This window comes from Ursus arctos, unplaced genomic scaffold (genome assembly GCF_023065955.2).
Source record: "Ursus arctos isolate Adak ecotype North America unplaced genomic scaffold, UrsArc2.0 scaffold_26, whole genome shotgun sequence".
NCBI classification, from domain to species: Eukaryota; Metazoa; Chordata; class Mammalia; order Carnivora; family Ursidae; genus Ursus; species Ursus arctos.
The window spans coordinates 33,497,157-33,519,680 of NW_026622941.1; positions in this window are offsets into that span (position 1 = coordinate 33,497,157).

Genomic DNA, 22,524 nt, shown 5'->3' on the forward strand with positions numbered 1-22,524 from the left:
AAGTTCCACATTCTGGGAATCCCGTCAGTGCCCAGCAAACTGGGATGGTTGTTCCCTCTCTCCTCAACTGCTTTATTTACCACACCTAACATAGCATTACATATGGGAGAAAATATGCTGTATGGGTTAAGAAAGGAGGAGGTAAGGGTGCCCGGATGGCTCAGTGGGTTAAGTGTCTGCCTTCGGCTCAGGTCATGATCTCAGGGGTCCTGGGATGGAGCCCTGCGTCGTGCTCCCTGCTCCACACGGATCCTGCTTCTCCCTCTCTCTCTACTCCCCTCCCCCACCCCACTCATACTTGCCTGTGCACTCTCTCTCTCTCAAATACATAAATAAAGTCTTAAAAAAAAGAAGAAGAAGAAGAAGGAGGAGGAGGAGGAGGAGGAGGAGGAGAAGAAGGGAGGAGGTAAAGGGTGAGGGCTTAAGAGACTGAAGGGGGGTCAGCTTCCTGGGCATGTACCTGTACAGCCGCCCAGGCCCTGCACTCAGAAGGGCTCCTTGCTTGGTTTCGTATACTGCTGTTGCTGTCTTGAAATTCTTAATAATCTTTTTTATTGAGATATAATTCATATCCCCTAAAATCACCTTTTAAAGTGTACAATTCAGTGCTTTTAGTATATTCACAAGGTTGTATATTCATCAACACAATCTAGTTCCAGAACATTTTCATCACCCCAAATAGAAACCCTATACCCATTAGCACTCACTCCCTATCCTCCCTTCCTTTAGATCCTGACAATCACCAATCTACTTCTTGCCTCCTCTCTGGATTTGCCTATTCTGAACGTTTCATACAAATGGAATCCTACTGTATATGGCCTCTGTGTCTGCTTTTTCCACTTAGCTTGCCTTCAAGGTTCATCTGTGTTGTAGCATGTATCAGAACACCCTTACTCTTTATTGCTGAATAATATTTCATTGAATAGATATAATATATTCGTCATATGGCTATATCACATTTTGTTTAACCATTTATCAGTTGACGGACATTTGGGTTGTTGATACTGTTTGATGACTATTACAAATAATGCTGCTATGAACATTCACATACAAGTTTTTATGTGGACATATTCTCTTCAGTATATACCTGGGAGTAGAATTGCTGGGTCGTATAGTGACTCTATCTGTAACCATTTGAGGAGATGCCAGATTGTTTTGCAAAGTGTTAGAATCATTTTACATTCCTACCAGAAATGTACAAGGGTTCTGATCTCTCCACATTCTTGCCAACTCTGATTGTTCATGTTTTTTATTATAGCCATCCTAGTGAGTGTTGAGTGGTATTTCATTATTGCTCTGATTTGCATGAAATTCCTAAAAAATTTTGAAGGAAAGGTCCCTACTTTTCATTCTACCTTGGATTCAGCAAATAATGTAGCTGGTCCTACCTGGAACAAAATAATGATAAAAGGAAGTACCAGCACCCAGGAGCCACAGTCCCTCCTTGTTTTCCCCAGAGACAAAGGACTGGAGTGTGGAAGAGGGAGAAGAAACCCACCTGTTCCTGACATACCTGTCAGACACTGTGCCAAAGCTGGCCGTTCACCCTCAGAGGGGAACTACGCCCCTAAGCCTCCTAACTTGCCCAACCCTCTCAAGCCTTCCCTGCTCTTACCCCATCAGCTTGAATTCCTTCAAGGGAGAGAGAACCAAGCCTTTCATTATTCATTCAACAGCAGATTGTTATTTGCCTGCCAGGTATGGAGCTCGATGCTGGGGGTACCACGGTGAGATGTTCTGAGTCCCAGGATTCTCAAAGCTGGTAAAAGGCTTGAATTCAAAGGCCTGGTTGATTTGCCACAGTCATTAAAATTCATTTGCATTAAATTAACATTCCGTGTATTAATTGATAAACATAATTGCCTCAAAACCAGTTTCTGATGGAGGAGAAGGAAAAAAAGAGGAGGGGGCAATCTGTTAGGAGGTGACAGAAAATGGAATGTGGAGAATCAGAGAACTTTGAAATATTTTATAAATTTGCGAAAGAGTGGCCCTGTTTGTCTCCATCTGAGCAAGACTGAGAGCCACTCTGCTCAGAGGTGTTTTTGTCTGGCCAGTGCCTAGAGGCGGTCCTGCCTGGCTGGGTTTATGAAGATGAGATTGGAGCATATTTTTTTCGATGCCGCCTCTTTCCCTGAGGATTGGTTAATTGAGGTATCACCTCTCAAGAATCATTGAGTAAAACTAATATATTACATTGCATGTTTCTGATTTCCACCAGGGCAATTATTTCACAATGTGAGTTAAAGGGAAGACCATGCTCTTGAGCATGTCAGATAGAAGGCAGTTTGTTCAGGACTGCACTGGGAAGAGGTTGATTTCCCTAATTTACACACTGGAATTAGGCTTTATTCCGTTTCTTTATCCTATTTCTAGAAATGAAATCATAAATTTCTCCTGACAGATCAGCACAGATTAGTTTTAAGTGCTCATAATTCAGTTACCTTTGGTGTGTCTCTCTGGCCGGCGTTCAGCAGAAGTCCATGGTATAAATTTGTAATACCCAAAATCGTACACTTAACCTTTTTTAATGCCTTGGGATGGTTACTTCCTATCTAGAAAGATTATAAAATGACCTAGTAAAAATTCTAGGGTTTCCTAGATTCCTTACAATTTGGGAAGATGCAAGTGGGGGTCCTTACATATTTCTGTTTCTGAAGGTCCAGTGAAAGTTAAATAATACATCTGCACGAGCCAACAACAAAAAGTTTATATCAACGCTCATGTTTATGAGACATTCTGATTCACAACCACGTGTTGTTGTTTGATTAATAAAACATACATATATTAGTCATTACCGGATACACCATTTTTAGACAAAATATTTTAAAAATTAGGTACATGAAAGAGGTAATAGCTTTAAAAAAAAAAGTCCCTGGTATTGAAAAGTCTGGAGAAAATCTAGAACAGACTACAAAACATCAGAAAATTCTGTTCCTTTAGCAGCGACTGCTTTTGAATGCAAAGCAACTCAGGAATGTGTCTTCCTGTTTTCTCATCCCTATCCAGAGGTCTTTCCTCCTCCCAGGAACGCCCACCTATGACTTAGAACTGACCATACCTGAGGGACAAGGCTTCCAAGCAGGTTCTCTGTAGGCTGAACAGTCAAAATGGCTTGTATTGATATCTGCTTCATAATATCAGCTGAGATTTCATTTTTGGATATTAACAGCAGCTGTTTTCTCTCCTTGCTGGAGAGGCTCTTGCCCAGCATGAAAGCCCACTGAAATCCACATGGGCATTCCTGCTCCCAGGAATGTCTGAGCAAAGATAGCTCTAATTGACTTGGTACTTCTCTACTGGGAAGTTCTAGAAAGGACCAGGCTAATGAAACTTCCTGAACATGGTCTTTAACAAATGACTTTCGTCATTTATTAGAGGTAAATTCTAGCTCAAGCCCAGTCTTATGAAAACGTAAGTTTAAATGTGTATATCAAAGTCAAAGGGGTAGGGGGGCACCTGGATGGCTCAGTCAGTTGAGTGAACAACTCATGATCTCGGCTCAGGTCATGATCTCAGCATCATGATCTCCGGGTCATGAGATTGAGACCCACGTCGGGCTCCACACTCAGTGTACAGTCTGCTTGTCCCTCTCCCCGCCCCCCGCACCACCCACCCCGCTCATGTGCTCAAGCTCTCCCTCTCTTTCTCCCTCCCTCTCTCAAATAAATAAATAAAATCTTTAAAAAAAAAAAGTCACAGGGATGAATGATTCCCTCTACATTGAAGATAAAGGAGCAATAGTTTCTTATACACTCTCACTGTCAAGAGTGATAGTAGTAATAAGAATAATGCATACAGCAAGTGTTTCATTAATACTCTTCTTTCCTCCCCAAAATGAAATGATTTCATAGAAATCTTCACCAGCCAGATCTGAAGGACATAAACTAACAAAAGCAAACTCTCATAATTAGCCTTGGCTACCCCGTGTGGGAGGTCGACAACAACTCTACTTCACCCCAGGTGGAGAGTTTCTAATCCATGTAGCTTTAGACACTGCAGGGCCAAACAAAATAGGAAAGTTTGAATGCTGTGTTTTCTTTTGTTTTTTTTCAGTTAGTGAATATAGCTACCATTAGCCTAACTACATGTTATTTACATCCTGAAGTTTTTTTAAATTCTTTATTCTAGAGGGGAAAAAAATCCACTAAAGTTTTCTGAACAAGCAGATGACATTCCCAAACTCCTGTGTAAGAAGATAAATCTGGTGGCTCTGTGAGGGATGAAAAGCCGATGGAGAGCCTGGACGTGCAGCAGCTAAGGTGCTTTTTGCAAAAGACGGTGCCAGGCCAAAGCAGAATAAAGGCAGAAAGGGGGAGGAGGTGATAGATAAAAGAGACAGAGCAAAGAATAAAAGTCATTAGCAGATAGCTGCTGATTGGGGGTGAGGGAGACCGAGGCACAGAAATGATGCTAAAGAGCCAACGAGAGGAGAAAGCCACATAGTGATAAGCTGTAAAGTAAGAATACATGCTGTGTGGGTTTCACAGATGCTCGTGAACCCTGCCCATGTGCCTCCGTGAATGGTGAACACTCACTAGGACCTGCTCCAACGCTTGGGCTGATACCTGCCTCAAAAACCAAGGAGAGAAGCAAGCCCATCAGTGCTCATCCACAGGGAGGGTTCAGGCTTCCAGATCAGACAGAGTTCAAACAGCAGCTTCACCACCTTTGACCTTGTATCACTTAGGTAAATTCTCAGAGCTCTCATTTCTTTCTCAGTAAAATGAGATGGTATCACCTTCCTCACCTTCCGCACAGAGCTATTTCAAGAATTAAAGCAAGTAAAGCACCTGGCGTAGAGTAGGACCTCCATAAATGATGCCTATTATTCTCCTACTCTTACACTCTGTCTTGTTCGTCTGCCTGATGCCCAGTGGGCCTGGAGCCTACCCTGAACCCCAAAGTGATGCCTCTCTTCCCTTCCTGGCTCTTGCCAGCCAAGCTGCTCTCCCAAATTAGCTATCCACCATGAGTTAATTATTACCCAATTGCTGCACCACTGTCACCAGACCCCACCCAATTTGACCTATGAAGTTATTACAGTGACCCAAGTTCACTGTCACTTTGAATGAAGTCAGAATCCCAGGAGCCGGGCACCGTGTCGTTCTACTGTTCAGGTAGGGTTGAAAACTCATGACCAGGGATGGAGGCCATTCCTTCTTTGCTCAGTCCTCCTCACCCTGGTCCTGCCAGGTCCTAACACCCTCCCTTCCCTCTTGACAGTTGTTCTCAAAGTATGGTCCCCAGACCAACATCAGCATCCCCTGGGAACCTATTAGAAATGCAGTTTCTCAAGCCCCACCCCAGACCTACTGACTCCAAACCTTGGGTGGGGCCTAGCATCGGTATCTTAACAAACTCTTTAATTAGGATGCACACAACTTGAGAACTGTGGCCCAATATATTTCAATGAAAGTTCACACCACCTAATAGCCTCTGCAATAAAATGAAATCGCCTGCCTGGGGTCCTCTCAAAGATGTTGCTAGCACCCTCTGCAAACCATGGCTATGGAGAGAAATTCACGAGAGCTACACCCTTCCTCACCCAGGGCAGCACTCTTTCATAGCTAACACACTGGGTGTGCCCAGTCTGTGGCTCTCCAAGCCCACAGCCCTACCCCCGGCTCCGCAGCCTGGGCACTCCGTAGCAAGCAACAGAATTAATTCTATGAAATTAATCACAAGGTCAAAATCTGAGCTTGAACTGTAAAGGTATAGCATTTGATATTTATACCGCCAACTGCTTTCTACAGAGTAGTATTTAACAAACAGCACCTCCTACTATTTAATTTTTCAGGACCAACAATGTATCTGATGTTCACAGGACATGGACTCAGATATCAACCTGACCCTGCTCATAGATTCTGCATTTATCTCACTGGGACCTCCCGAGCTAGGCTATAAAAAGCACACCATGTTTACAAGTTTCAGAGCTGACTGCCAGCACCTAAGGGCTGGGGCATTTCTTGCTCCGACCCACCCTAGAGGAGAAACGAAACAGATCTTCAAACTTTTTGGCCCCTCCTTGGAATGGTTCAGACGTATTCTGTTATTAAAGCTTCCTCCTTAATTACTGACATACGTGCAATTCAAGTTACTTTCTTGCAATTATGTTATTCAGCAATAATTGGATTTCTAGTTTTAATTGGGCCCTAAATTAGCGATAGCTTTCACGAAAGCCATTACAGTGATTTCTAACTACAGTTTTTGCTGCTTTTTGAGTACATTATATTTCAAACAGAATGATTCACCAGCAGAAGTCACAGCTGCAGTGAACTCTTACATGGGTTTCTATTAATGATTACAAGTTGGGTGCTATTCTGTTGTAACTAAACATTTGCTGCACATACTATCCATTGAGCACTGTTGTGTCACAAGAGAGGCTGTCTCCCGCCCAGGGCTAGAGTACACAATTCTGTTTGTGATGAAGATCCAGCCATGCAACCAGATATCATGCTCAGTTAAATGCGGAAGAGACTCTCTATTTGTTTCCAGCTGCTACTGCAGATAAATACTTGAAAATAACACAAAATAAAACAAAACCAAGTTATTCTTGAAAGCTATTGAAATAAAAATTTTGTTGAGCCTACAGAAAGCATAATCCCATGGGTGTCTTCCTTTCCCACAGGGATTGTCTACTAAAATCAGCCCAACAAATATGTGCGGAGCGTCGCCTGTACGCTAGTTTTTGCAAAAGACACGAAGCTAGTAACAGATGGTACAGTGATGCAGTTAAGAATATGAGCTTTAAGGGCATCTGGGTGGCACAGCGGTTAAGCGTCTGCCTTCGGCTCAGGGCGTGATCTCAGGGTCCAAGGGATGAGCCCTGAGTAGGGCTCCCTGCTCAGCGGGGAGTCTGCTCCTCCCTCTCCTTTTGCTCCTCCCCCACCCCCCCTTACTCATGCGCTCTCTCTCTCTCTCTCTCTCTCTCAAATAAATAAATAAAATCTTTAAAAAACAAAAGAGTATGATCTTTGGAGTCAGACTACCTGGATTAGAATCCCAGCTCTGCAACTTCCTGGTTGTGTGACCTCAGGCAAATTACTTAATCTCTCTCAGTTTCTATTTCCTCCTTTGTAAAACATATCACAAGGTTGCTGTGTGGGTTAAATGACTTACTGCATGTAAAGAATTTTAAAAACCATCTGCCACTTAGTCAACACTTATTAAATGCTAGTTCTAGTATATTAGCTCAAGGTGGCAAGGACTTTATCTATATTGCCCATCACTGTATTCCCAGCATCCAGAATCATGACCAATAGATGATAAGTGCTCGATCGGTGCTTTTAGTCTAATGGGAAAATCCAAGACTACAGGAAGTGCCTAACAGAGAAGGGATTTAAAGGAAGGAGTCATTGTATCTAGTGTGGGGCATACCAGTCAGGACATTGGTAGGAAACAGAAGAAACATTCAAAAGGGATAATTAAGGAGCATTTCATGAAATAGCTACTCACAAAGGTATGGGATAAATTAAGAGAGACAAACGGAGGAGCTCCACAGGGTAAAAATAGCAAAGCGTCACTACCACCCCTAGACCCGAAAGGACCTGAAGGGGTGTAAGCTTGTAGAGAGGGGCCTCTGGTTGCAGCCACAGCCTTCTGTAAGAAGGGCACTGTCTGACCCCTGCAGTCATGCAGGAAGGAAGCCAGGAGAATAAATACCCTGACTTCCCTCTCTTGCCCTCAGATCTTGTCCAGTTGGCCAAACCCAATTGGAAGCCAGAGGGCAAATGACATAATTAACACAAGCCAGCCTCCTAGGCACAGAGCAGAGTGGAGAAGGATGGAAAAGTAAATGGAGAACATTTAACATAGCGGAAAATTAGGAAAAGATTGGGTGGGAGTGGAATGTAACACAAGCCTTTAAGCAAAGTTGGGTTCGACACAAGGTGAAGGTGAAAGGGGAGAGGAAGGCATCCAAGGTGGAAAGAATAGCATGAGTAGATCAAGATAGGGAATGGCAAGACAGGTTTAAGAGACATAACTAATCCCATTTGACTGTAAAATAGGACACAAGTTTGCAAGTAAGGAGAGATAACATTGGAAAGATAGATTGGGGCATGTCACAGAATGTCTCAAATGACAGGGGAAAGGCTGGAGACCTGATTTTGGAGGCAGGAGGGGCCTCTGAAGTTGGGGCTGCAGCAGATAAGGATCAAAGCTGTGGTTTAAGAAGTCTGATTTTATTGTGGTTCATCAGAAAGACTGGAAAAGAGAATAGTGCTAGTGAGACGATCCAAGTGGTTTATATACTAGTCCAGGGGAGAGAAAAATAAAGAATGAACTCAGGTAGCAGTAACAGGAGGGCTTGCTAAGGAAGCCCAGGGATTAGGTGGGAAGTAAGAAGTGGGATGAAGAGCTCAGAAAGAGGCGAAGAACATTCCAAGATGTCTCGCCTGGATGGCTAGACGCCTAGAAGGAGGAAGGTGAGGGGCGGCTGGGTGGCTCAGTCGTTAAGCGTCTGCCTTCGGCTCAGGACTTGATCCCGGTGTTCTGGGATCGAGCCCCTCATCAGGCTCCTCAGCTGGGAGCCTGCTTCTTCCTCTCCCACTCCCCCTGCTTGTGTTCCCTCTCTCGCTGGCTGTCTCTCTCTCCATCAAATAAATAAATAAAATCTTAAAAAAAAAAAAAAAAAAGAAGGAGGAAGGTGAGGATAGAGGAGATGCAAGAAGCTTAAGTTCCTAGGATAGAAGAGTACTAACAAGGAAGTCACTAAGTGTCTGTCCACTCATGTCCTCCCCACAGACCATGTACAGACACGCCTGGATTCCAGCCAGATGGATTCTACTCCAGCTCATTTCTAGTTGTGCTCATTTTTGTTACTCCTACAGCCCTCCTGGTTGACCTCATTTGGTTTCTTGGCTCTTTGGTACCTGACTCACTTCTAGGCTCCTGCCTCCCTATCATCCTGTAGCTCAATCCTGGTTCTAAGCCCAACTCTCGTTAACCTCAGGCTTTGAGCTACTTGTGTTGTTACTCAGCTCTGGACCCACACATACAGTCCAGGGCAAGGCTGTCCAGCAGAGCTTTCCGTGATGATGTACATGTTCTTTATCTGTTCTGTCTAATGTGGTGACCGCTAGCACAAAGGGCTATTGAGCACTTGAAATGTGGCTTAGTGAGACTGAGGAAATGAACTTGTAATATTATTTAATTTTCATTAATTCTCATTTCGACAGCCTCAAGGTAGGAAGCTCATTGCAGCAGAGAAAATGGCAAAGAATGAAGGTTTGTTAGATTTTCCATTTTTAAACAGATTTTGCTGGAACTAGCCATAGGAGAAACTATATAGTTTGTCTTTAACACCTTTCCAACTTTACTTCTACTTTCTTTCCCTATACATATATATCATATCAAAAGCTACTTTCGGAGTTCCCCACAGACCTGACCTGCTTTGCCCTGCCGCTCCTTGGAACATCTATGATATATGGCATAGTGCCCCCCAACCTGTCTCTGCACCAGGCTAGGATGAAGAATAAGGCAAATAAGACAGGAGAGAAACAGAGGATCAACCAGGACCAGGGCCAATGGAATGAAATTGCCCCCCTTCGGGGCAATGAAAATCCTAACTCTCACTCTAAACCCTGCTCTAGGTTTTTCCATAGCATTTCTCATGTCCAAAAACATTACATAATTTAATTATGTTATGTCTGTTATTTAATGCTCCTCTCCCACACACAAATATAAACACCACAAGGGCAGGAAATTTTTTCATAGTGTTCACTGATAGACCGAATTACCTAGAGCAGAGTTTGTGGAATGAACAAACTGGACCTGGTAAGGGAGACAGAGGCTGTAGCAAGTGGTTCTTGGAGGCATCAAGATCCTAGGATTGAGTTTAAATTGGAACAGGGTCCCAGACAGCAGCTGGAGGGTACAAGAAGTAGGATTTGTTCAGGACTCAACCAAAGTGTGACGCCTGTACGCAACTCCAAAAGAATAATAGCTCCCTGACCAGTAGGGTAGGAACAACTGTAACACCAAGCCTGAGGCCAGCAAAAAGAAGAGCGCTTAGTCAATTAGTTATGTCTGCCATGAGTGCAGAAGGGGTGATCCAGATGCCCCATATCTGTCAGTCTTAACTAGTGAAATTAACAATTAAGGCTCCAGCCCAGTGGCCTGTGATTCAGGCCTATTGTCCAGTCCAATGAAGGAAATTGAGGTCACTGAAAAAACAAAAAGCACTTACCTAATCATTCAATGTGTTGGATACAGCAGGGTGATATTAAGAAGAAAGGCCAATTAGAAGGCCAGGAGGTACCTGGAGTCCCCCACAGACACATACAACATGTTCCAAGATAAGAGCAGCAAGATGCATCCACTGACTAAATCTATGTCTACTTACTATCTGTGTCCCATGCATCGTTCTAGGCACAGAAGACACAGCATGAATAAAACACAAAATCCCCTGCCCTCCTGGAGCCTACCTTCTAGTGGGGAAGAGAGAGAATCAAATCTGACAAAGAGCGGTAAAAATTAAACAGGACACGGGGCTGGGAAGTATGTATGGAAGGAGAGTTGTTGAAATTTCAGATAGAGTAGTCAAGGAGGGCTTCACTTAACTGAGAGATTCAAGATCCATCTCTCGTGGTCTGGAAAAGCCTCATTACCAGAGAATTGCATTGGGTTTGCCCACATCCTTGTGGGACTGAGTTTGCAGAGACCAGACTTGGTGCCTACAGAATACCCCTAGAGGGGAGCAAGATTCCAGCTCTTCTTGTTTTGAGTCTGGTCTTGACTGGTTCTCTGGATACACCCAGCAGCCTTGGCACTGCACTGTTTCTTGGCACAGACAATGGCCCGGATATCCTTAGCAATCTGGTGAAGTCTGAACTTTTTAGAGTGTTTTTGAAGGCATAAAGTAAAATACGTGGTAATACAAAGGGAGCAAAGTATACTGAAATAATAGTTACCACATATTTTTCAATAAATTTGTGACATTGTAATCTATGTAATTCTTTATCAATGCATGAAACAATAAAATCTAGAGATAGGTGTAATAACTATCATAATTTTGAAATGGTAATATGTGAAAACATTATTTTGCTGTATCTGCAACAATAATGTGATAAGAAAAAAATCTGTGATTTCCATTGCTGACAAAGTCTCTTGGGGTTTGTCATCTGTATATTCTGTTGAAGAATATGCTACATTTCAGCTAGAGGTTAATTAAAATAAGGATGTAGTCTTCTCCCCATCCAAGTTCATGGACACCTGAATGAAGCACCCCTTGCCTGGTCCTTTTCTGCCTGTTTTCATCTCCCCAGTAGACAGACGTTACTGAAAGCAAACATTACACAGCTTCCTTAGAGGAGGGTTGATTCAGTGGACCATTACCTTTCACTTGGAGGGAGAGGACGGCTGAGTGAATCAGATGTGTTAAGCCTTTTCTTTTCGCCAGTAAAACCTGCTTATACACAGTCATGAGTGAGATGGTCATGGATAGCTTATGGAGACCATCTCATTAATCGGTAATCAGTCTTCATAAAATGTATTCACTCAGCAAATATGTGTTGAGTATCAACTACCTGCCAGGCACTGTTCTAGACGTTGGGGATACATCAGTGAATAAAACAGAACCCCCCCCCCACAAAAAAATCCATGCTTTCATGAAGTTGAGATTCTAGTAGAGGGTGGTTGGGTGGGTGGTTGGGAGCAGCAGCAGAGTCAGACAATAAACACAAAGAAATAATACAAGTGATATCGTAGGTAGGTAGGGGATAAGTACTATGAAAGAAGATAGAGAACACTGTAAGGAGTACAGAGAGCAGAGGTCACATGGTTTGGCGGCAGCAACCCAAGGATGGAGTCCCTGTCTTCTCTCTGCCAGGTGACTTTTCCTGGGCTTGGTTTCTTCCTCTGTGAATGGAGAGCATTGGACTAGTCACTCTCCAATTCAACCAGGTCAACAGAGAGCTGTGACGGACACCACTCTGGGGTGGTGGAGGTACCTCAGGGGCTTGGCAAAGATTTGAATCACTTCCCCAACTTCAACTTTTGATCTATGTTAGACAATGGGTCTGCAAATCAGATTTTGCTTGAAAATGTGTTTCACTATCAACCAAAAGAAAAAAAAAAAGTCTGAAAACCATTAGTGGTTCTAGGATTTTTTTCTTTCGAATAATTGTGATAATTATTTGAAAGAAAAATCATGACAATGTTGCCTACTGCTGCTTCGATTCTTCACTTCTCACAGCCTGCCGTGATTTCACGATTCTTTTGGCTTTATTTCATTACTTTCCACACAGAGGTATTTATAGTGACGATAATGAGTTTCAAAACAAACCTAATGAAATGTGCATTTTTATAGGATTGTGAGTTCCTAGAACAAACAAGCATTGATTTAGGGAACCAAATTACACAGCAACCAGGAGAGAAGGCTGCCCCAGGAAGGGAAGGCACAGCCTGCATCTCCTTGCCCTTCCCGGCACTGCACGGCCCCAAACCTCCCGACCTGCTCTACTAATGCATTCCACATTGATTTTATTAAGGCTTCATCTGATTATTTCCATTTAAAATAGCCCTCCAACTTACACACCCACGTGCTCACCTAGAGGAATTGTCTAATAGGCGACAGATCGTCGGTACAGAGTCCTGCCCCGTCAGATGTCAGACCCAGCATACCCACATAACTGATTATATTGCTCTCCCCATAAATATTCCACCACCAAGGAAGAGATTTACGATATTGTATCTTCAGTTCAATTTTCAGAACGATTTACAGCTCACACACATCCAAAAACTTATTACCAACTGCATTATTTGAAAACAAAGCGATGACTTGCTGTCCTCTGAGAGGACCCACGGCGCCTTCCGCGGCGGGCTCATCTCTCTCCGCCATCTCCGCCACTCCTATTACCAGACTGTGTATAACAAAGCTCTTAAGGGAAATTACAAAGCACACACGCTACGTGGTGGGTAGGAGTCTATTAAGTGAAGAGCCTTCAGAGGATCACATATTTGTCTTCAAACTGGGAAACTTGACGGGACTTTTCAAGAAACGGAGAGGCCCGAAGCAGAGATGGTGCCGAGAAACAATGAACCCCTCAGAGCACACTCCTGCCGATCACAACGGGCTGTCAAAAATGTCACACCGAGGCCTGGACAGGCCTAATTTTGTTCTTCACATGCCACGCTCACCTGACTTCATGGCTTACACTCCTGTCCCTAGCCAGTCCAGGGTGACCTTGCAGAAGTATGCCTGAGCCCTGGCCATGTGTCAGAGCCCCCAAGGGGAACATAAAAGAAAATATCAGCCCCCAACCCCACATTAGTAATTCTAGTTCAACTGAGCTAGGGTAGGGCCCAGACCTCGGGATTTTTTTAGACATAGAACCCGATGATTCCAGAGTAGTAGAGTTAAGACCCTCTGGCTTCAGGTCCCTGAGCTTTCGTTTCCTCAGCTGTGACCTACGGTTAGCAGGGACTTTGACAAACTGTGTCAATCGTATGCACAGGTCCGGCTCCTCGGAGGCTCCCACGCGGGCCTGGCACACATTAGTAACTCCATAAATACGCATGGCCTTAACCAGTGAATAAACACCAAGTTCTGGGCATGGCGATCATCGATAAATGACAGCTAATATTGTTACAAATGTCTTTATAAAACCTTTTCATTTACAGTTTTCATCAACAAAAATGTTCTTATTTGACTCTTGCCTTCCCATCCTAAAGGCATTGTTTCCTTCCAGGACCAGTGTTTTTGTCGCAACATCATATAATAGGGAGAACTATGAAATTAGATATAAGAAAACTACCATCCTCACATGCATCTTTTTACCCTAAATTTTGTCACATGTCCTGTGTCAGTGGTACATTTGAGAAGAACTATTCTTTGTTTCCATTTGCCCTTCTTCGTTATTGAGAATATATTTTCCCCATGATTAACTTCATAGCATCAGGGAAAAGAAAAATATGTTCCTAAATTAAACACTTGGAAAAGCTGAGCGTATACCTCTGTTTGTAAAGATAAAATCACCAGGTGAAAAATTTTAAATTAGAATGCCCATTTTCATTTCAGTTCCAACAGCATCAAGTCCTTTGCTGGTCAAGTAGGAGGGGAACCCCCGTCACACCTCCACACGCAACATACTTCCTTATAACAGGTGCAATACCATCACTCTGGCCCATTTCGTTGGCTGGTGCCAAGAGCCACAGAATCAGCCCGCTGGGGAAGTAGCCGTGATGACCAGCACTGGTAACGAAGGAGTGGAAAGAGTCAGTGCCACTGAGCTGAGTTCCAGGGACGCTCAGTGTTACATCTGCAGCCTCAGTTATTCCAGAGAAGAACTCTGAAAAAGGAGCTGGTCGTGTGGTCCACACTGTGACCCATTTAATTGAGACTCATCTTAATTTTTCCTTCTGTTTTCGTCATCTGAGTTCCTCTCCACACCACTCAGGTGGCACTGTGACTCACTCACACTAAATCTTCCTTTTAAAACCAAGTACTTCATCGTCACGATTTAAAACTTTTGAGTTTCATTCAGATTTGGTCCCTTTGAAAGCCAACTTCAGACTGCTCTTTAAAATATGAATAATTCTCTCCCCTTCAGCCAATCAGGTCGGCCCCTGCCACATCCTTTTGAGGTACCCGTTCCCCCAGGATTGCCTCCAATGCCTGCATCTTTGAAAAATATCTGTAATAAAAATTCAAATACATTCAAAAATGAACATAAATAAAACATAATTTCCTCCAAATGATTTATAAAATACTAAAACATTCACTTCCCTGTCTTTCTGCCTGTCAAGAGTGCCACAGCGTATCTCCTTGGGGTAGCAAGCCACTCTACCTCCCCCGCGGAGTCTTCCACGGGCACTACCTTGACAACGGAGAACACCCAGGAGCCTGCCAGTTCTCCTGGAATGTGGATCTCACGTTATCCATCAAAGGAGCAGGATGATTTTATCCATGGCAAGTTGGGATAGCTCTTGATTTCCTCCTCCGAGGGCTTTAATTCTAACGAAAGGCTCAGATGTGAAAATCTGTCAGGACAGCAACAGGTGGGGGACAGAGGAGTGACTCACCTTATCCCACAGGGATTTTGCTCCAGGCCCAGTCTTCGTGAAAGGCACTGTGGGGTGAAGTTCACTCCTCCCAATTCAGCCTTCCCCCATTGGCTGCCAATCCCCAATTCCCCTTCTTGGCAACCATGGAGATCCCTAGAGTGGGTAGAGGGCAGTGGTCGGCCTGCCCAGAATCCCCTGAAAACATGCATTGCTAGGGCCTGCACCAGAGTTCCCAATTTAGGAGTTCTGTGGTGGGGCCTGAGAATCTGTATTTCCTTTTCCCCCAGCGTCCTTATGATACAATTGGCATATAACGTTGTGTTAGCTGTGATGATTTGATGTACATATATACTGCAAAAGAATTACCGCAATAAGGTTAGCTAACACATGCATTATCTCACATAGCTGCCCATTTGTGTGTGTGCGTGATGAGAACTTTTAAGACCTACCCTCTCAGCAACTTTCAAGTATACGGTACAGTATTGTTAACTAAGCCACCATACTGTACGTTACATCTTCAGCACCTATCAATCTTATAACTGGAAGTGTATACTCTGACCACCTTCACCTATCTCTCCCAACCTCCCCCATCCCCCACCCCTGGCATCTACTCTCTGTTCCTATGAGTTCTATTTCTTTAGATTCCACATAAAAGTGAGATCATAGAGTATTTGTCTTTCTCTGTCTGACTTATTTCGTTTAGCATAATGCCCTCAAGGCGTTATCTTTTGAGATAATGATTTCATTTCCTTCAAATATATATCTAGAAGTAGAATTGCTGGATCCTACGTTAGTTCTAATTTTAGGTTCTTCAGGAAGCTCCACACTGTTTTATATAATGGCTGCACCAATTTACTTTCCTCCCAACAGCGCACAGGGTACCCTTTCCTTCATGTCCTCGAGAGCATTTGTTACCTCTTGTCTCTGATGATAGCCATTCTAACACGTACGAGGGCACATCTCACTGTGGTTTTGATTTGCATTTCCCCGATGATGAGTGATGTCGAACATCTTTTCAGGTACCTACTGGCCATTTCTATGTCTACTTTGGAAATGTCTATTCAGGTCCTTTACACATTTTTAAATCCAATTACTTGTTTTTTTGCTACTGAGTTGTTGGAGTTCCTTATATGTTTTGGGTATTAATCTCTTAACAGATATATGATTTATAAATATTTTCTCCCATTCTGGGTTGCCTTTACATTTAGTTGATTGTTTCTTTTGCTGTGCAGAAGCTTTTTGGTTTGATATAGTCCCATTGTTTATTTTTGCTTTTGTTGCTGGTGCTCTTGGCATGATATCCAAAAAATCATTTAAAAGACCAAAGTCAAGGCACTTTGTCTCTAAGCTTTCTCCTAGGAGTTTTATGGTTTTAAATCTTACCCTTAAATCTTCAACCTATTTTGAGTTGATTTTTGTTAAGTGGTATAAGATAGGGGCCCAGTTTTATTCCTCTGTATGTGGACATCCAGTTTTTCCAACACCATTTATTAAAGGAACTATCTTTTCCTTGGCTCCCTTTCAAATATTAGTTGACTATAGATGCATGGGTTTATTTCTGGGCTCTAGATTCTGTTCCATTGATCTATGGGTCTATTTTTATGCCAGTACCATACTGTTTTGACTGTTATAGCTTAGGAATATAGTTTGATATCAGAAAGTGCATTACCTCTGGCTTTATTCATCTTTCTCAAGATTGTATTGGCTACCTGGGGTCTTTTGTGATTCCATTCCAATTTTAATACATTTGTTTTTATTTCTGTAAAACTGTCACTGGAGTTTTGATAGGGGTGACACTGAATCTGCAGATGGCTTTAGATATTACGGACTTTTTAACAATATTAATTCTTCCAATCTATGAACATGAAAACATGAACACAGAAAGCATTTGTGTCTTCTTCAGTAATTTTCATTGGTGCCTTATAGTTTTCAGGGTACAGATCTTTCACCTCCTTAATTAAATATATTCCTAAATATTTTATTGTTTGGGATGCTATTGTGAACAGGATTTTTTTTTAAAGATTTTATCTATTTATTTGACAGAGAGAGACAGCCAGCAAGAGAGGGAACACAAGCAGGGGGAGTGGGAGAGGAAGAAGCAGGCTCTTAGCAGAGGAGCCTGATGTGGGGCTCGATCCCAGGACCCTGGGATCACACCCTGGGACCCTGGGATCACACCCTGAGCCGAAGGCAGACGCTTAATGACTGAGCCACCCAGGTGCCCCTATTTTTTTTTAAGTAGGCTCCACACCCAAGACGGGGCTTGAACTCACAACCCTGAGATCAAGAGTCTCATGCTCTACTCTCTGAACCAATGAGGTGCTCCTCTTTATTTCTTTTTCAGATAGTTTGCTGTTAGTTACAGAAACTCAACCAATTTTTGTATATTGATTTTGTATTCTTTCTGCAACTTCACTGAATTTATTTATTAGTTCGAACGGTTTTTTGGTGGAGTCTTTAGGGTTTTCTATATATAAGATCATGTCATCTGAAGAAACAATTTTACTTTTTCCTTTGTCATTTGCATGCCCTTTATTTCTTTTCTTGTCTGATTTCTCTGGCTAGGACTTCCAGTACCATGAAGTGGTGAGAGTAAGCACCCTTGTCTTATTCCTAATCTTAGTGGAAAAGCTTTCAGTATTTCACCACTGGGTATGATGTTAGCTGTGAACTTGTCATATATGGCCTTTATTACATTGAGTTACATTTCTTCTATACCAAATTGGTTAGATTCTGCATTTCTAACATGTTCCCAGGTGATGCTGATGTAGTTGGATTAGAAATCACACTTTAGGAAAAACTTGGTTATCAGGAACCAAGGTTTCCTTGATGAGACCCAGCGGGGAATGGGGTTGTGCTCAGGATAATTCAAAATGTACCAGACCTGATAACATCATATTCCATAGAAAGACTCCAGGGCTATATGATTCTCAGGAGATTCTATACACACACACACACACACACACACACACACACACACACACACACACATTTGTGTAGAAAGATGCAGGGCACACCGGAAATAATTCAAAATAAATTAGAGACATGGCCAACCTTGCCCTTGAATCACAGACTAGCAGAGGAAAAGATACAAAAACAAAGAACAATGTGAGAAGTGCTGTAGAGAAAGTGTGTACCAACTGCTGCTGGAGTCCAAAAAAGTAAGCAAATAACTGCCCAGGGAAGTTAGGAAAGTTTTCAAAAAGGAGGTGGATGTGGGACTTGATAGTGAATAGAAGTAGAAAGGTGAAGTAGGGAGTTTCAGGCTCTCAAAGGAGCAGATATGAAAGATAGCTGAGGCAGCTGAAAGAGTCTGGTACTCATAGAAAATAATAGAATTTCATGTGTATTTGAGGAAATGTTTAGACAGGAGCATGTGTAGATCTCTAAATGTCAGTCTAAAGAGTTGAACCTTCTAACAACCAAAAGATTTTCAGGTCAGATCTGTGATTGCATGAGAGACCAGCTCACCATCCTTCTGGAATTATTTTTGGGCTCTATTTCAGTTCCCTAAAGCTTCCAAAGCCTCCAAAGCCTCCAAATCCATCCTGGACTTTGACGAAGGGTTGGCCACAGAACTAAGAAACTGAGACACAGCACAGAGACCACCGAACAAGCTGCTATCTGGAGGCTACTACATACAACGGTAAGATCTGCCTAAGACCCAAGAAGCTCACATGGCCAGATACTGGCAGGAGTTCTCAGAGCTGGGCCACATCATCAGCCATCCATGCATTTCAGCCATGTGTGTGTTCTACTGGTGATAATGAAGCTGTGGAGACTGCCTGATGTGCAGTCACTGAACACAACACAGACATGAATCAAGTGTACAATAACGATAAAAGGTAATAAGATAGCTGTGTGAGCATGAATTTTATAGTAAAAAAAAATTCAGATGTACAAAACCAGAACTTTTTAAAAATTATTTCCCTATAATTCAACCTAACTTACAGCTCTCAAACCTCCATTTCACCTAGAGCAGAAAACTTTGTCCAGTACTTCCAGGAAAACTCAGTCAATTCAGAGTTCTTACCTTCTCCTTTTAATTTTGTTACCCAGAGATTATTTCAATCATGGGGGCTTGAGTAGCCATTATGTACTATTGGTAGACAGCATCTTGTCCCCATCTCCATCTTCCTTGACCATACGTTGTGTCTACTACTAATATATCTGGCCAGGTGTTTTTACTCTTCGGGGCACTAACCACACTGCAGCTGCTATGAACCAGGCAGGCTCCATCCTGCCCTCTGAACATTGGGGCCATGCTGGTTCACCTACATCCTTCTTGCTTAGATGTCAGGTGCCTCAGGTCTACTGGCCACTCTCAGCCACTTCTGCACCCCTCCTAAGGACACAGAAAACTTTCTCTCCTCTTCCACACTACTTCAGAGATGAGGAAACTTGGTGATTGTGGGCTGTCAACTCTTCACTATTTAAGTAAACCACTTTACCATTTTTAATCTACTGGGACTCAGTTGGTACAGAGGGTCTAAGAGGCTTTCTATTTTCTCGGGCTTCTCCCAAAAGCAAAGCACAAGTGCCCTGCTCTGGAATTTCCCCCAGACTTATCTGGGTTTTCCATTGTCTAACCTCTGCCAAGAACTCATCCCAGGCGGTATGGGATCCTTTCTCCAGCACCCACCAGCTCTGATTATAGACCTTCCAATCGACCTCCTACCACCAACTGATTGAACTTATGTCTCTTTTTGAGCAGTAAAAGTAGTTACAATATATCTTTTAAAAAATAAACATCAGTGCACCTGGATGGCTCAGTTGGTTGAATGTCTGACTCTTGATTTTGGCTCAACTCATGATTTTAGGGTCGTGAGATCAAGCTCCACCTCAGGCTCTGTGCTGGACACAGTGTGCTTGGGATTCTATCCCTTTGCCCCTCCCCCAGCTTGAGCGCTCTTTTTCTCTAAAATAAATAAAGAAAATCATTTAAAAAAATAATAAATTTCAGATACTTCAAATAATTTGGATAATATATGTTGGTCATTCATATATTCATTTATTAATTTGTTTATCATTGAATATCTACTATTGTATCAAATATGTCCTTAGCACTTAGGATACATCAAGGAACAAAACATTAAAAATATCTCTACAGGAACACCTGGGTGACTCAGTCGGTTGACGGTCCGACCCTTGGTTTCAGTTCAGGTCATGATCTCAGAATCATGGGATCCAGCCCTGTGTCAGGCTCTGTGTTAGGTGGAGTCTTGCTTGGGATTCTCTCCCTCTCCTTTCCCCTTTGCCCCTCCCCTCACTCACGCTCAGTCTCTCTCTCTCTCTCTCTCTCCCTCTCTCTAAAATAAATTTTAAAAGTCTTTAAAACTTTTTTTAGATAAAGTTTTTTGAAAAATTAAAAGATCTCTGACTCACAAAGCTCTATAAATAATACATGTAAAACTTATTATATTATTATATTTAGTATATTAAAATGCCATAAGACTGCATAATAGAATATTAGAAGATGGCACATGCAATGGGAAAATAATCCCAGTGCTAGAGGCTAAAAGCAAACCAATAAATCGGGTTCTGTGGTCATGGTGCCCCAGCACCAGTATTTTCTAAAAGCTCCTCGAGTGATTCTAGGTGGACTTAGAACCACTGCCCTTGTCTGTGGAATTATCACTATTGCTCTGTGGGTGCTTTGTTTTTTCTTATTAATTCATTTATTCATTCACCCATTCAATAAATAGATGTTTGTTTATTTAACTATTTATATATTTACATGTGTTAATTTAAATATTTATTTATTAAAATACAGTGCCTCCATTTTCCAGCCTTGTTCTAAACACCAGGGATATAACAACGAAGAAAAGAGACAAAGTCCTTCCTTGCTCTCACGCTGCTCCTCTCATGCTTTTTCCTCTCATCATTCCATTTAATTCTCACAACACAGTCATGCAGTGATCATTAGACCCACTTCACAGGTGAGGGAACTGAGCCTTCAGCAGGTTAAGAAACTTGCCCACAGCTACTACATGACAGAACTAGGACTCATACCCAGGTCTGAAAAAACCAAAAGACCACACTCTTATAACCTCTTTCACAGCATTTCCCAGTGAAAGGCCCTTATTCATGCTTCTTTCCATCTTATTTTCACTACTTCATGATGGATCAGTTTCGTGATATAATTTAATGGAATTAATTTTGAACAGCTCAAAATTGCGTAATTGATTACATTCTGTTTCCATCACAAATTACTAATTTGATTCACACCTGCTGATGTGACACCTGGAGGAAGGGAGTCAATGTGAGTGGGTGGTTAGGCCTTATTGGTCTACAATAGATGTGCTAATTACATAAAATAAATGTTATTTAAAAATCTCCAGTGGGCTGTGATTAGGCAGGCCACAGTGCTATCATCAGCTTACCTGTTGGACACCTGGAAATTATTGTAATCAGCCTAGTAAATTCTGAAATTAATTTTCATTAAATCTCCCTGAGAGAAGAGATATCCTCAGTGTATCTCTCATACACAGAGACATGTATCTCATGTGACATATCATACATAATACGACATATTTATACAAGTTCTAAATTTTTATCAGCATTTCACATTCAGTACGATTGTGAGTTATTTTAAAGATATATGCTATTATGGGCTGAACTGTGTTCCCCCCAAAACCCAAATGTTCAAGCACTGACCCCCAGGACCTCTGATTGTGACTATTTGGAGGTAGGGCCTTCTAAAGAGGTGACTGAGTAAAAATGAAGCCATTAGGTCATCCAGTATAACTGGAGTCCATATAAGAAGAGAAAAATTTGGACATACAGAGAAATATCAGGGATGCATACACACAGAGGAGAGTCCATATGAGGACACAGCGAGAAGGTGGCAGCTGCAAGCCCAGGAGAGAGGCCTCAGAAGAAACCAAACTTGTCAATACCTTGATCTTGGACTTCTGGCCTCCAAACTCTGACCAAACAAATGTGCGTTTTTTAAGCCACCCGGTCTGTACTTTGCTTTGTGGCAGCTGTAGCAAACTAAAGCTAATACACATGCATATTACATTCACCTTAACAAGTAACTACCACTCCGTCCGACGTACAACTATACTGCTGCGGATGCCATAGACCTTTTCGTCAAGGAACTCAGAGTCTTAGACACACACCTAAACAAGACAATTAGATATTAACAGGAGTCTAACAGAGTAAACAAGGGCTACCCTGAGCTGATCAAAGTCAAGACAGATCAGCATGGATCACAGAAAGAATCAAGGTTTAAAAAGAAGGGGAGGCACTGAGGTTGGGTGGGGTGGGAGAGAGAGGAACAACAGTACAGAGAGTGAAGGTTTAGGAGACAGTAACACACAGAAGCAAAGACTATGTGCTTTGGGGCAGTCACTGCCACTTCCTACATATGTGACCTTCTGCAGGTTATCTTCAAGTAGAGCTGCTAACACACACTTTGTGGGGTTGTGGTGAAGGGTCACTGTGACAGTGCTAGAGGAGCAATTTGCTGGCACAAATTAATCTCTCAGTAAGCGTCATCGGAATATGGGG